We start from the raw sequence: 14,510 nt of genomic DNA, 5'->3' as shown, positions 1-14,510 counted from the left end.
CACTGATAAAAAATGTATATGAGGCCGATGTGATCCGAGTTAATTTATGGGTCGCTCAAGGACGAAATATGTGAAAAACCACGAAAATAAGGGTTAAAGATAAATTGAACGTAACTAACAGATGCTGAGGTCACTTCTTAAGGTGAGTTGGCTTATTTCACTTCAGAATAATCCAAAGATACCGATTTAATGATTTGTAAGTGCTTTCGCATCTCCCAAGTCAGTCAAAGTTTCCCAATCTGTTCACCCAGTCTTTGGGTTCTTCCAAAACATTTATGGGATGTGCATCGGATATATTCATATCTAACTTGAGCTTATGGCATAAGCTTTCATCGCAAAAAGAAATTTTTTCGAAAACAATTTTTTGAAGCTATATAGAAATCGATTTTGGTGCAAAAATGTCAGGTTCGTGAACTCAGACAATTTTCAAATGACTGTTACGTCAAGACACCAACTTATTGTGTGTGGGCTCGTTAGAAAGCCACTGTCATTACCGTTACAACGACACCTAACACTTAATTTAAAGAGTGACTTCGCCTGACTTTGTTTTACTTGGAAATTATCTGTCGATTTTTGTCTATATCAATATTGTTAGGTGTGCCCAGACGATATCAAAATTCCAAAAAATGAAAACAACGCATTTTTGTTGCTCTTGCATCTAATCTAAGTTGTCTGGACCAAAAAAGTTTGATATTGTCGCTAAAAAATTTTTTCCATAGAAAGTAATGGAAAAAATGTATGGAAAATCACAGCGTTTTTTCACATATTTCGTCCTTGAGCTACCCATAAACCAACTCGGATCGCATCGGCCCCATATACAATTTTTATCAGGAGGCCATAAAGATTTGTTTTTCTCGGGGTCCGCAAACTTCCTCGACACTTTAATTTTTTGGACCCCCCTAGTCCGCAGTTTACCGAAATTTTTATAAACTGCTCAGTTTTCTCAGAGTCAAACTATCACAAATAAATCTATTTTTTTTATTTAAAGCTACCACATTGATGGTGGTTATGGTCGTCTTTAATTTAGTTTCGAAAAACGTGCCAGATCGTGCAAGGGAGAACGGTGACTCAAAAAACGTCATGATATAAGAACTGTGTTATATACTATTTCGGTGATGCTTGACGTCAGTGCAAGATTAAATATTAATTTTATTTGAAATGCAATCATTTGCTGACAATACTCTGGCACCATAATTAGTGGTAATTTCTAACTATGAGAATATCACAACACACAACTCATGAATTTCTAACTGATAAATTAAACTTGATGAAAGAATTTATAATTCGATATCACTAGTAAATTCGACTCATGAGACAGTTACATAATAGCCTCCGCGTTAAAGTCCTTGAGACTATTTGAGAACACAAACAGAATAGTGTTGTCAAATCACAATTCGCTTTAATACAACGCTGCCACAATGCTTACTGCTGGCACACAAGGGAATGAGAGTACCAGCGTTGTAAGTATGCAATAGGCATAGATGAAAGATAAATTTTCGGTTACATTAATAATTTATCAGCATTCATAAGTTTAACATGCGCTTAATGTTTAAAACTTAATTAATTTTTGGTTACAAATTTCCATTCTATGTCTAAAATAACCGAAATTGTATACAATTATTCATCAACTGAATTCCCTTTTACGTTGTGAAAAGTTTAGATTGTTAATTTAATGTTAAAGAAATAACGGCAGCATATAGTTTTCAATTATTTACAAACTTTGACAATGAAACATTGCTTTCATTAAGCTTTCACCTATAGAATTCACACGAAACTCACTGTGTAAAAATGTCTTCGTTCGTTGAAAAGTAGTACAGTAATTATAAAGACGTATGGCATTTTTAACATGGAAACAGTAACATCCCTTGTCGATGGTTTGTATATTGCTAAACCGTTAATTTAAAGCCATTCTTTCATAAATAAAAATCGATTCTTTCGCTTGCGTTTAATATAGATGTACCGTACACTGTATGTCATACAGATATATTTCACGTATCAATTTTTTATTCCAGACCATATACCATTCACCTTCGTACCCACCATCGCTGTAGAAGAAGATATATAGGTTCTTCACAAATACAAAAAAACGCTTCGTATCAGCGCACACAATATTTCTATTTCCGACAATTTTATGTTAGAAAATATGTAACACAGTATTCGCGGCAACTGAACGATTTTCCAACAGTTAAACCTATCCGTACACGTATATCCCGTATGTATATGTACATATATACATATAACATACATAAATTGTGGAAGGTACAATTTTTCAGAAGCAACAAGTGTGTTAAGCAAATTTCTTAAAATAATAATGAATTTTGTTTGATTCTAAAAAAAGATTATTCCATCCACCCAATAGCATATATAGTCGTTCATAACGGTGTGTGTTGTGTAACTAAAGGATAAAAGCGAAATTGAAAAAAAAAATTACCCTTCGCTTATAAAATGTTCAGATCCATATATATTCAACAGGGAGTGTGAGAGGTGGAATTAGTGGTTCCCATAATAAGTGCACACGCAAGATACTTTTTTAACCGTTTTATTACGAGATTAGTATTCAGAAAATGTTATTTTTTATCTGATATAATGTATATGGCATGTACGTGCAGTCAGGGCCTCATTTCAGATTTTTTTATTTTCAAAATTTTGCTAGAAATTCTTCGAATCGTTAAAAAAAACTTTAAAAAAAGTGGCTCTGCGTACCATAGATTAAGATTGGATCGTTCAATATGTGTTTTTGATGTAGTGGAAGCACGGGTTTCGATGGGTTTTGAAATTAAGTTCCTCCATGTTGCAGACATTGTCAAATATATGTCCAAGGTCTCTAATATTTGCTATTTGCGTAGCCTTCCCAATAAAAAAAAAATTGCATTTGTCAACACGTCAACAACGTGTGCTAACATGTAAAAACGAAAAATCAAAACCCATTCGAAGCCGGTGGCGATCCACCCGGACAATACATGAACAAATTCCAAAATCTATAATTAAATTGAAAACCTTTCCTGTCTGATCTTCTGGATTAAAGTTTACTCAGTTATTATAATATTAAATAAATTTACTTTAGAACAACCACAACCTTATCTGGTTCAGATTTTAGATTCACCCTAAATAGTGGCGTTTTTACGTCGTGAGATTGCGATTTTCACTTATTATTCTAAGTTAACGTAAAGCTTCGAGACTATAAATAACTTCTCCATCTCCATTCATAATGTACTCGACTTATAAATCATAAATTTTAAGTCGACTTATAATGATAGGTGAAAATCGTAATCCCCTTACTTCGTTAACTCAATAGAAACAGTCCAAAAAGCACTCACTTTTCCAATATTTAATATTTAAATAAATAAACTTCTGCACGATATTGCTACATTGTAAATACGAAGTACACTTGTGCGAGAGAAGAACTTTAAAATTGAAATTTATTGATGTTGCCTCGGTATAACCTTTTTGCCAAAACAAACGGAAGATGTATGTACTACATTTTGAAACGTCTGTCCATCTGCTATCGCCAAGAACAAACAAGGAGCTGCGGTTGGTGAACTCATGTGTTCTCCAATATTGCAAAAGTGATTTTAAAATTAATGATGTTATAAGATTTTGTGTAGAACACTAGAAAAACGTTTGATGTGTCTCTGCGTGTAATTTTATGTACATTTGCTTCGTGTTGCTTGCTTCGAAGAGACAAAATTGGTTTAACTTTGCATTGACACATAAAAGAGCATAATGTACCCCTGTCCAAATTTATATTTTGACGAGTTGGGTTTGGTCCATTATTTGCAGCTCTGGGAAAAATGATAATTTTCACAGTTATGTATAATCTCGTAAAATTGAAATATCGTTAAGCTCATAAGGGAAACAATTTTTTTTTGTCATCACTTCAGATCTAACTCATTTCCGTCACCACGAAGAAATGTCGATATCGAATAGTATTTAAGTATGGTTTAAGAACGGATGTAGTCGTTGTTTTTCATGCTGCTTAAATAAGTATAAAGTCATTCAACAGCATTAGATATTAGATAAAATGAAATGATTCAACAGGAAGAAAAATCAAAAACAAAACATTTGCGATCCCCCTACAGTAAACACATTATTCTATGATGAAAGGACTCGATTGCTAATTTACATAATGCTTTTTCGAGTTGGAAAATTATTTTTTGGATAACCCAAAACTTCGAATCTTACAACACAATAAAAAACAAATTTGAATTTAGGGTTTTTTCACTCTTTTTATGACCTAATTGTTAATACGAGGCATTTAAAATCAGTTCATTACGGCGTTTGGACAAATAAATTACTTGTTTGGTGTTGGCGATAAAAACAGTGACTAATTTCGCACTCATGATTTCAAATCCCAATTGACTGAAAACGATGAGGAGGACCATAGCATGTAGTCTCGCACTCAGCGCGTTAATAAACACCATCCAATGTGTAACAGGAAAAGACCATTATAAATATTCATACACCTACCAAAGTTAGTGGCACTTATAACGTAACTATAATTGGATATCTCGTATCACAGTGAGTAAAGGTATACGGGCGCCTCAACGTACGTGGAAAAATTTTTTAGTGCTCATGACAAGATTCATTATGGAATTACTTACACCCATACATGCAGTTGAGACAGGGTTTTTAACACTCTTGACACAGTGACACACGTATCTCTTATCTAAGTTCACGTAAGTTTTTTATCTCTTTGAAATGTGCACTTAATTTCTTAAGTATAATATTCAGGCCACACTAAAACAAGGCAATAGAGAGCACTAAGTACAACATAAAGATTCGAATGAACTATGTATGCCAACCGGACGTAAATGTCCTACGCGACAGAATTTATCGGTTTTACTGGTTTTGTAATTATTATCACAAAATTGTTTATGGGACCAATCATAAAATAATGATACTCATAACAATATGACTGTGACATATCGTTCGAACATTTTCTTGCTAAAAGTTATACAGTTTCTTCATCTCGAGATATAAATTATTGTATAAATTTCATTGCAACAAGCATGATGTGATGATACACATCCATTTATAGATTAATGTTGTTTGCCAGAGAAGTGTATGTAATAACAATTGTTATGTATACTCGCATCTACTGGGAAAACACAATTATCATATAACAAGAAGATCAAAGTGTTTTTCCTGTAATAAACTCGTTCACTAAATTAGATGGAGTTATATAAGCGTTGATGGTATATACATACAGCACTTATTTGTATGAAGATGAAACAACATACCAACATCTGTTGTTGTTTAAATTGATGACGAAGTTAGAAGTTACGTTACATCCTTGCCATCAACTTCGTATATAGAAATTCGATTAGCTTTCGTATAACATGAGGATTTTGATTTTGCTGATGAAATCACATTCGATGATTTATTGTAAAATTCGAAATTTCTCAATTTCCATGCAATTTCATATACTACCCGCTGACACACACACACATAAGGTGTACCGCCATTAATAAATTTGAATTCGTTTTGCAAATTGTAGAGATTTCGTGTAATAACGATTATTTAATGTGGTAAATTTCCGCGCTTTTAGGGTAACACAATTACCGTAAATGATTCTAAAGACTTGCAATCGACGGAAACGGTGTGTTGCTGGCAATGTTTCTATTCTCTGGAAATTGTATTGGAATGGGAATGATTGAACAGCATTTTTACGAATTTACTGCGAATAAGGAAGGTAGCCAAAATTTCACATTTGAAAATTTTGACACAAACACATTATGACTTGTCGGTAATGACTTTAATTTTATGCTTTCTCTGTTCTTAGTTCGCCTCACACTAAGCTTTTATGATCGTATATATCCTCTCTACTGCAAAGGGCACTAGATAAAGCAATAGATTCGATAAATCTATAAAAAAATCTTTCACTTCATTTGTTTCAGCCGGCCGTTCCATCAAAATGTATTGTAGTGCCCCGAAGCAGGGCCTATTTCCGATAATTTAAATTTCTAAATTATCGAAAAATTCTCTAAATTTTACAAAAATTATCGAAATTCTTAAATTTATTTTTGGAGAATTTTGATAATTTTTCGATAATTTCAAGAATATTTTGATAATTTGGAGAATTTAAATTATCGAAAATAGGCCCTGCCCGAAGACTCAAATTATTCTTCTTTAATTTATACAAATTTAGATTTTTTTACATAAATCGTATTATTCTAATTAATCGTTATTCTATATTGCTACATACGAATCGCATGGAGGGATACTTTTGGAAAAGTAAACACAGTCATGTATCTCTAGAGTTAATGTACACCTTCGCTGCATAAAATAAGTGATTGATTGAACAATTATTACATCGATCGGTACTGCAATACCTGACCCAGTATTAAATATTGTATTTAGTATGCACCTATATTATTCAGAAGATAAATTTAGCACACATTTCTTGTCGAAATTCCTTTTTAAGAGAAAAGATTTACGAAAATGTAGACATGATGATGTCCTAATATTTTGTTTTTATGTTTCCTACAATTTATTCGGAAGCCAAACCCACCTGTATGAAATATGTGTATAATACGGAAGTCATTTAAAGAAATGTAATTCTTCCTATTTACTTTTGGTCTTTAGTATGAAAAGTTTTAGTGCATTTTTGGTACTTCGCTCAGCAGCGAAAATAAAATTGCAATAAAACTGTGAAAAGCATCGTTTTATATCAACCTCCAGTACAGTCAACTAAATTGCAATAAAAAAATCTGCTGAACTGAATTTCTACTTTAAAATTTATGCTTATGGTTAATTCATAGAAAAATGTGGTTAAACGTCTGGTTAAACAAAGCAACAATCTGGCAGAAGCTAATGAACCAGACCAAATGTAAAAAAGAAAAAAAAAAATCTCAGAAAATTTCCCTTGCACGACCTAATTTCCAAACATCCACCGTTTGCTGGCATATGTTTGCTTATAACCGTACACATAAAATCCTGGGGAATAGTCTGATCTAGTTTCCAAAATGTCAAAGAGTACAGTACTCGTACGCAGGTCCAAATAAAAATTAAAATTGAAAGATAGAAACTTTATGTGGTGCAATTTAAATATTTTTCCAGATACACAGCAGAATGAAAAATGTGATAAATGAACATGGTTGTCTCTCGTAAGTTAATGGTAGTCGTGTTCCCAGCTTTATTCCATGTTTACACATTGTACGTGTGCCATACAAAGCTTGGTTTACATGGAACGAATAAGTGAAGATATTTACGCAACACACATTTGGAAAGTGAATATATATTACCCATACCTTTGCTCTATGAACTTAAACTTAATTTAAAATATCATGTGTGCCAGGTAACAAAAACACACAATGAGAATATTTAGAGGTTTGTAAATGGTATGAATTTCAGAAACCCGTCTATACCGAAAAACCCTTTCAAATTGGATGTATACTATTTGTCGTGTATTATGCTTTTATTAGAATATATCTATAAAAGATCTGGATAATGTAATTTAAAGGTTTATTGTTCGGGGGCACCTGTGGCTGTTGATAATTTTGAAATAGCAAAATGTGTTGCCATATTAGTTTTGTATATAAAATGTGTTCCATATAATGTACAAATAGAGTTTATAACCATCATATTTTACTGATGGGTTTAGATAAGCCGGCGAAAATTCAGATGTTATTACGCCCTTTAATCCCAGCTAACACCACACATTATTTCAGACTTCGACTTAAATTGGTAGGTGTTACAAGCCCCAAAAAAATGATTTAAATAGGAAAATGTACATTAAACTGCAAAGAATCTGAGACGTTGTTGGCTTCAAGGACAGAGATTTTGGAAATTTCTTTAACTCTGTACGATTTTGTTAGAGTTTACTTGAAATTTATTCATTTCTTTCGATTATATCTAAAAAACCTAGAAATGGACAAGTGAATCTTTTGGAACCACTTTACTTTATAACATTCAATTCTATCTGAGGGATTCTTTTGAATTTCGACTGACCGAAATCGGCGCTATTTATTCCGGGACTTTTTTATATATGCCTAGTTAGGCCTTGGTGCCTAGGCCCCAAAACCAGTCTCAGAGATGTTTGATCTTCCATACCTGACTGGTTGTAAGTGGCCAAAAGTCGAAAAATGGCGTTTCGTAGTCCGGATTTCGGCGAGGACAAGCGGCGTGTATGGGTTCGTTGGAAAGCTGAGGTCGATTACGTCTGGGGCAAATATTACCTTCATAAAATTTGGTGATAAACGGCAGAAAATGGAAAATTTCTCAAAATCGATGTAACCTCGGTGAACTTTGATGAGTGCTGTGACCTCACTAATGCAATTATTTGATTAAATTATTACTTGTTATGATTGTGGAGGACCTCAGATTTACAGTGATACGTATATTTAGTAGTTTGACAGAGTGAAACACACAATTCTCATCTGTCACGTACTACTATCTACTAAATATGGGTATCGGTGTAAAGCTGAGGTCCTCCACATTCATAACAAGTAATAATTTAATCAAATAATTGCATTAGTGAAGTCACACCTCTCATCAAAGTTCAGCGAGGTTTTCTAGATTCTGAGAAATTTTCTGGAGGTCATATTTTCGGCCGTTTATCATCAAATTTTTTGAAAATAATATTTGCCCCGGTAGAACTCGACATCAGCTTTCCAACGAACCCATACAATACCGTGTCCTCGCCATCTTCCAGAAATGAAATCCGGACTACGAAATCCCATTTTTCGACTCTTAGCCACTTACAACCAGCCAGGTATGGAAAATCAAAAATATCTAAGACTTGTTTTGGGGCCTTGGCACCAAGGCCTAACTAGGCATATATAAAAAAGTCCCGGAATAAATAGCGCCGATTTCGGTCAGTCGAAATTCAAAAGAATCCCTCTCTACTGTATGTATTCTTCTCTACAGCTTCAGCATTTCTTTCCTTTACAGAGTGTAAATGGATGCTGTGAAGTATTTTCGTAACATGATACTATCTCTCAAGCTGTTGGCTCCTGAAATTTTCAATAGAATCATGAATGTGGGTGTATAGTTATATAATAGAGAGGCAAAAATAGTTTATCCAAAGCCTGTATATTCACGTCATTTGCTTCCTGCTTGAACCACATAAATTCCGTCAAAAATATATCGAATTGATGGATATATAATGAATAATTTCTCTGTCGCGTTGCTCCGAAACAACATAAATGTTTTATAGCAGGCTTTACGGAGTTTAAAACAAATCTTTGTGGCCTATCATCTAGTATTCCCTTTGGGTAATTTTACCAAAATTCAGTTTGGCTGTTGTAGCTTAACACAGTCCAAGATGCGATTAATGGATACTTTCTCCGCAGTAGCGGTGAAAGCATTGTTAAGTGTATAACAAGACAGCCAGATGTCCATTTTATACGACGCTTTACCAAGCAATTATATTGTACTTCCTCCTCTCATTTTGAATGTAAAAATTATTTATAACCAACATTGGTCCAATATTTTACGTAATAAATTGTTATACACATACAATATATATCTGTGCTGAACTCCTACGTATAAAACGTGCCCGTAATTTGAATTACATTATGCTCTTGATTTTTTTTTTTTTTTTTTGAAAAGGAAATGTATCGAAAATGTATTCCGGCAAATCGATGGATTCCGTAAGAGAAAATATAGAAGTTTATGCTTTGCATCTGTACGATATTATTATTATGATTCAGCGAAAGAGGGTGCGACAGAGGGAAGTGTATTACGCTGAATATTAAGCTGGAAAATTGAGTAATGTAACTGTGTTATACACAAGACATTCACATAATATTCAGCGCCATAATAATGTACTATTTCATAATTTTCGCAATCATTATGATCTCGTTTTATCGGAAAATTTTACACTTTTCCCTTTTCCTAATGTAATTTAAAGTGAAGCTTTCATAACTTTATTAATACAATTATTAAATCATAAAAATATAATAAAAGCTTAAGCAAAGAGAGGAAGGAAACGAGAATTATTGCGGTAATTGAGAGTAACGACAATGTAAACTTGAACTTGAACTCATTACCCAAATTTTGTCAAAAAATTATACTGAAAACTGTAAAGGATATCTGCGGGAAAATTGTTTTATCTTCGATGTAGAAGCTTGTGAAGCTGAGGGCGAGGTTTTTAATCTTTCTCTAGTAAACCATTTTTATTAGATTTGTATTTCTTATTTTGTAAAACCGGTCTACTGAAGGAGGAAGGAAACCAAAAATATTTTCCAAATCTGCATTTAGTAATACTTCATTTTATCTGCTATCGACAACGCTGACGAAAATAAGCATTGTACTTTTTTGCTATAGCTCATCACTTTTATAGATATTGAAAAATCAATGAAGTAATAGATTTCGTATCGTATCAACCACTAGACATTAGTTTAAGCAACAGAGGTAGCAGATACAGCCGTAGTTCGATCGTTTATGATAAGCTAAGAGTTGTTCCCAAAACCTGTATCCATAAAATCCTAACATACTAATTTATCTTATAAGTAACTTCTACATTCAATGTTTAGATATTTTAGATGACGTCCCCCCTGTTTTAATTTCCTATTCAACTTCTGATGAAGTATCTAATTTACATTTTATTAAAAAGAAAACTAATTTTAAGTTAGCTTGACTATAGCATTTAAAAAAATTTTCCCATCCTGGATGTAACAGTATAAGCCATCGACAAAGAATTAAAAAAAAATACTTTTTATACTAAGTAATAATGTATAATACGCTATCAGCTCTTAAATAATAAAATTAGTGTGATATTCTCGAGGCTATATTATTCCCTTGACTGAAAGTCATGGGTCTTACGAATGATTGTCTAAAATGTTTGTCACACAATGTTCACTACTATGATTGTGATTGAAAATACATGGAATGTATGACCAAAAACCTTAAATACAGAAAATGTTTGTCACACTTTGTTCATTCCTTGTTACCACGATAACTTCAGTAATTCTAAACGGATTTCCAAAAACTTTTTTTATCGACGAGGAATTGAATTCTTCAGGTTAAGTTCGAAGATGGGCTATGAAGGACCGATGATCTTAGAGATATTTCAAAAATAATTTTTGTCTCGTCGCTTGTTACCACGATAACTCGAGAAGTTTCCGACGGATTTCCAATTTTTTTTTAATCAACGAGGAATTAAATCCTTTAGGTTAAGTTCCAAGATGGACTATAACAGACGGGTGATATTAGAGATATTCTCAAAAGAATTTTTGTCTTGTCGCTTAATTCCACGATAACTCGAGTAGTTTCGACAGATTTCTAAAAAAAAAAATTAGGCGACGAGGAATTACGATTGTCAGGTTAGGTTCGAAGATAGACTATAACAAACGGAAGATCTTAGAGATATTCTCAAAAGAATTTTTGTATTGTCGCTTGATTCCACAAAAACTCGAGTAGCTTTCGACGGATTTCCAAAAAAAAAATCGACAAGGAAAGGAATTGAATTCCTCAGGTTAAGTTCGAAGATGGGCTATAACGGACGGGAGATCTCCGTGACATTCTCAAAAGAAATTTCGTCTCGTCGCTTGATAACACGATAACTTGATTGATCCTCAACTAATTAAAAAAAAAAATTATTCGACTGGGAATTGAATTTTTCAGATTAAATTCGAAGTTGGATTGAATTTTTCAGATTAAATTCGAAGTTGGATTGAATTGGTCTAAGGGGCCGTTCATAAATTACGTAACGCAAAAGAGGGGGGGAGGGGTATCAGTCTAGCGTTACACAGCGTTACAGGGGGGAGGGGGGGTCTGACAGTAACGTTACGTCACGCAACATATTTCGTACTAAAAAGTCTGTGCAGGGAATCGAGTTTCAAATACATGGTTTGTAACATAAAAAAATGAAATTACAACATTTAAAATAAATTGAAATGTGCTTAAAAACTTGCACATTGCAACATTATTTTTTAGTAGGTGACGCTCGAAACTTATCAGCATGGACATTTCTAAATTGTAAAAAAAAATCCGAAGCAATCGTATACATACAATCGTGTAGGTTTTTGTAATTACTGTAAGAAAAATATCAATTTTTCATGAGTTGCGTTACGTAACAAACCGGGGGAGGGGGGGGGGGGGGGGGTATGACCTTGCGTTACACTAGCGTTACAGGAGGGGGGGAGGGGGTCTTGAAAATGTCAATTTTTGCGTTACGTAATTTATGAACGGCCCCTAACAATCTAGAAGTTATTCACAAAAAAAAATTCTCTTATTTATTGGTACCACGATAATTGGGGTAATTATGAGCGGATTTTAATTTTTTTAATTATTTCCATTTTTTTTATTCGACGAGGAATTAAATTTCTGAAGTTGATTTAGAAGAAAGATGGTCTATAACAGACGGGTGATCTTATAGATATTCTTAAAAGAATTTTTGAGGTATCGCTTCATAACATGATAACTCGAGTAATTCTTAACGGATTTCCAAAAAAAATTATTCGAAGGGGAATTAAATTTTTGAGGTTAATTTTGAAGATGGGCTATAACGGACAGATGATCTTAGAGATATTCTTGAAAGAATTTTTGTCTTATCGCTTGATAACACGAATACTCGAGTAATTCCTAACGGATTTCCAAAAAATTCTTTTTATTCGAATGGGAATTAAATTCCTGAGGTTAATTTTGAGGACGAACGATTGATCTTAGGGATATTCCAAAAAGAATTTTTGTCGCGTCGCTTGATAGCACGATAGCTTGAGTAATCCTCAACAGATTAAAAAAAAATATTCGACTAACAATGAAATTCGTGAGGGTCTATATAGTCTACTTATCAGACGGAGTAATTTTCGACAGCTTTCCAAAAAACGTTTCTACTGAAATTACTCGGGCTAAGTTCGTTCATCGAAATACTGGAGTAATAATCTGCGATTTATTCCGAAAAAACTTGCTGTCTATGTTAGAAAAAAAAATTAACGAGTGTGAACTTTCGTAATCACACGAGTTGTATACCTTATTCATAAGCAAATATGGCCAATTTTCAGTAGAACATCGAAAATATTTGACGTTTCATTGGAAACATTCAGCTACGCTGATTCGACAACTTTATCGAACGAAAGTATTACCTTAGAATTATTTGCTAAAAAAGTCTTATAATCTAGAAAATTTCAACGAGTGTGAACTTTGCGGCCAGAGCGAAGCGAGGGCCGTATTCACACGAGTTTAAATTTATTCAGGAGTTTAGCAAGAAATACGTCCTCATTGCAGCGTCTTTTAGCACACCCATTAATATCGAAGCATCTTTTGTTTGAAAATGTAGAAATAAGCAAGGTTCAGAACCTTGAAAATAAGCTGCCTTTGCTTATTCTGAAATTTGACTTTCAATAAAATAAAAGTAGCGAACAATTTATGACAATACAAGACAAAGAGCTACTTTGATCAAGATATGATATTTTTGTAACAATTACAAAAATCTATTGAGAAAATATCAGTCAGTCAGTCAAGGGACCTGGCCCACCCATAAGCTGGGGCCTAGTTTTGTATGGAGTATAACATACAAAATGATTTGGGCAAGACTAGCGCAAAATTAGCAACCCTGAAACAAACGAAGTAAACGATTTCATAATTATTGCGTTGTTGGCTTGCTGCAAATATAAACGGTTTGTAAACATTTAATCAGTTGAATAAAATGGTTGGTTGTTTCGTGGTAGTAGATTGAGGTTGCAAACAACGTTGAATGATATCTCCTCACATGGGTGAAATGAAAATGAGGGTAATTTAAAATTTTTCTGGTATTTCCGTTCTTTTGCATGAAAAGTTGTATGAGTTGTACTCGCGAAAATACCTGAAATCAATCATCCGAAACAGGTACGTAAATAACTATTGTTTGTTGGATTCAATTCTATGGATAATGTTTTATGAAAACAGATCCGTCTCATCCATTACACATTACCGCTATTCATTCATTAACAAATTGAAATATAATATGACAATAATGCATAATGATTGGATTATTACTTTATCATCAATTGAATTATAGTTTGAATTTGCAATAAATAGATTCGTTAAACAATGACAGATTCTATGTAATCAAATTTCCATGCCATTTTCAAACGCGCGTGTATTTAGATAACTTATCTCAATTTGCAATAAAATTTAGCGCATTATCTTTTCAAAACTCATAACTGTAAGTGTCGTTAATTAAAAACGCTGATTAATTGAATTTATGCGGTAGAAAATTCGCATTATGAAGTACCTAGTCTCAACTTAATAACCAGACAAAATTATTTCCACGTGAAGCAAGCGAAATATAAATAATTAACAAAATTTTCCGAATCTTTGAACTTCACATCAACCATAAAGTGAGATAGTATAATTTGAACCTTAATTGAGCTTGAATACGGAGGAAAAAGAATTGAAGGAACTTTTTTTTACAGTCGTTTTGAATTATCGTTCTATTCAGAAATTATTTTTAAGATCTGAATGATATCGACTTCACGTAGCATGAACAATATGATTTCTTATTATGTACATGTATAAGACCTTCGTAACATTGCGTACGGTATGTCAATTTGAATGCAAACTTAAGAAAAAATTAATGTCATTAA

At 33.2% G+C, this 14,510-nt stretch overlaps 1 protein-coding gene and 1 long non-coding RNA gene across 5 annotated transcripts in view; one reads left to right on the top strand and one right to left on the bottom strand.

The window, feature by feature from the left end:
• Nucleotides 1–14,510, bottom strand: part of LOC119075686 (probable G-protein coupled receptor CG31760) — a 47,919-nt gene that overhangs the window by 31,097 nt on the left and 2,312 nt on the right. Inside the window, exon 1 of one of the 4 annotated variants that reach the window (XM_037182204.1) lies at nucleotides 4,602–4,798. The exons of the other annotated variants lie outside the window; for them this stretch is intronic. The gene's annotated coding sequence lies outside the window, so the exon portion shown is untranslated. Of the gene's footprint in view, nucleotides 1–4,601; nucleotides 4,799–14,510 lie in introns of those variants that run through there. 4 annotated transcript variants of the gene reach the window in all.
• LOC119075702 lies at nucleotides 10,893–11,227 on the top strand. The gene is made up of 2 exons (XR_005087435.1): nucleotides 10,893–10,966; nucleotides 11,117–11,227. It is a non-coding gene; the product is annotated as an uncharacterized LOC119075702 (long non-coding RNA).

The sequence above is a fragment of the Bradysia coprophila genome, unplaced genomic scaffold (genome assembly GCF_014529535.1).
Source record: "Bradysia coprophila strain Holo2 unplaced genomic scaffold, BU_Bcop_v1 contig_232, whole genome shotgun sequence".
Lineage (NCBI taxonomy): Eukaryota > Metazoa > Arthropoda > Insecta > Diptera > Sciaridae > Bradysia > Bradysia coprophila.
The sequence above is the reverse complement of the archived record's forward strand: the minus strand, read 5'-3'. Positions and strand labels throughout refer to the sequence as shown.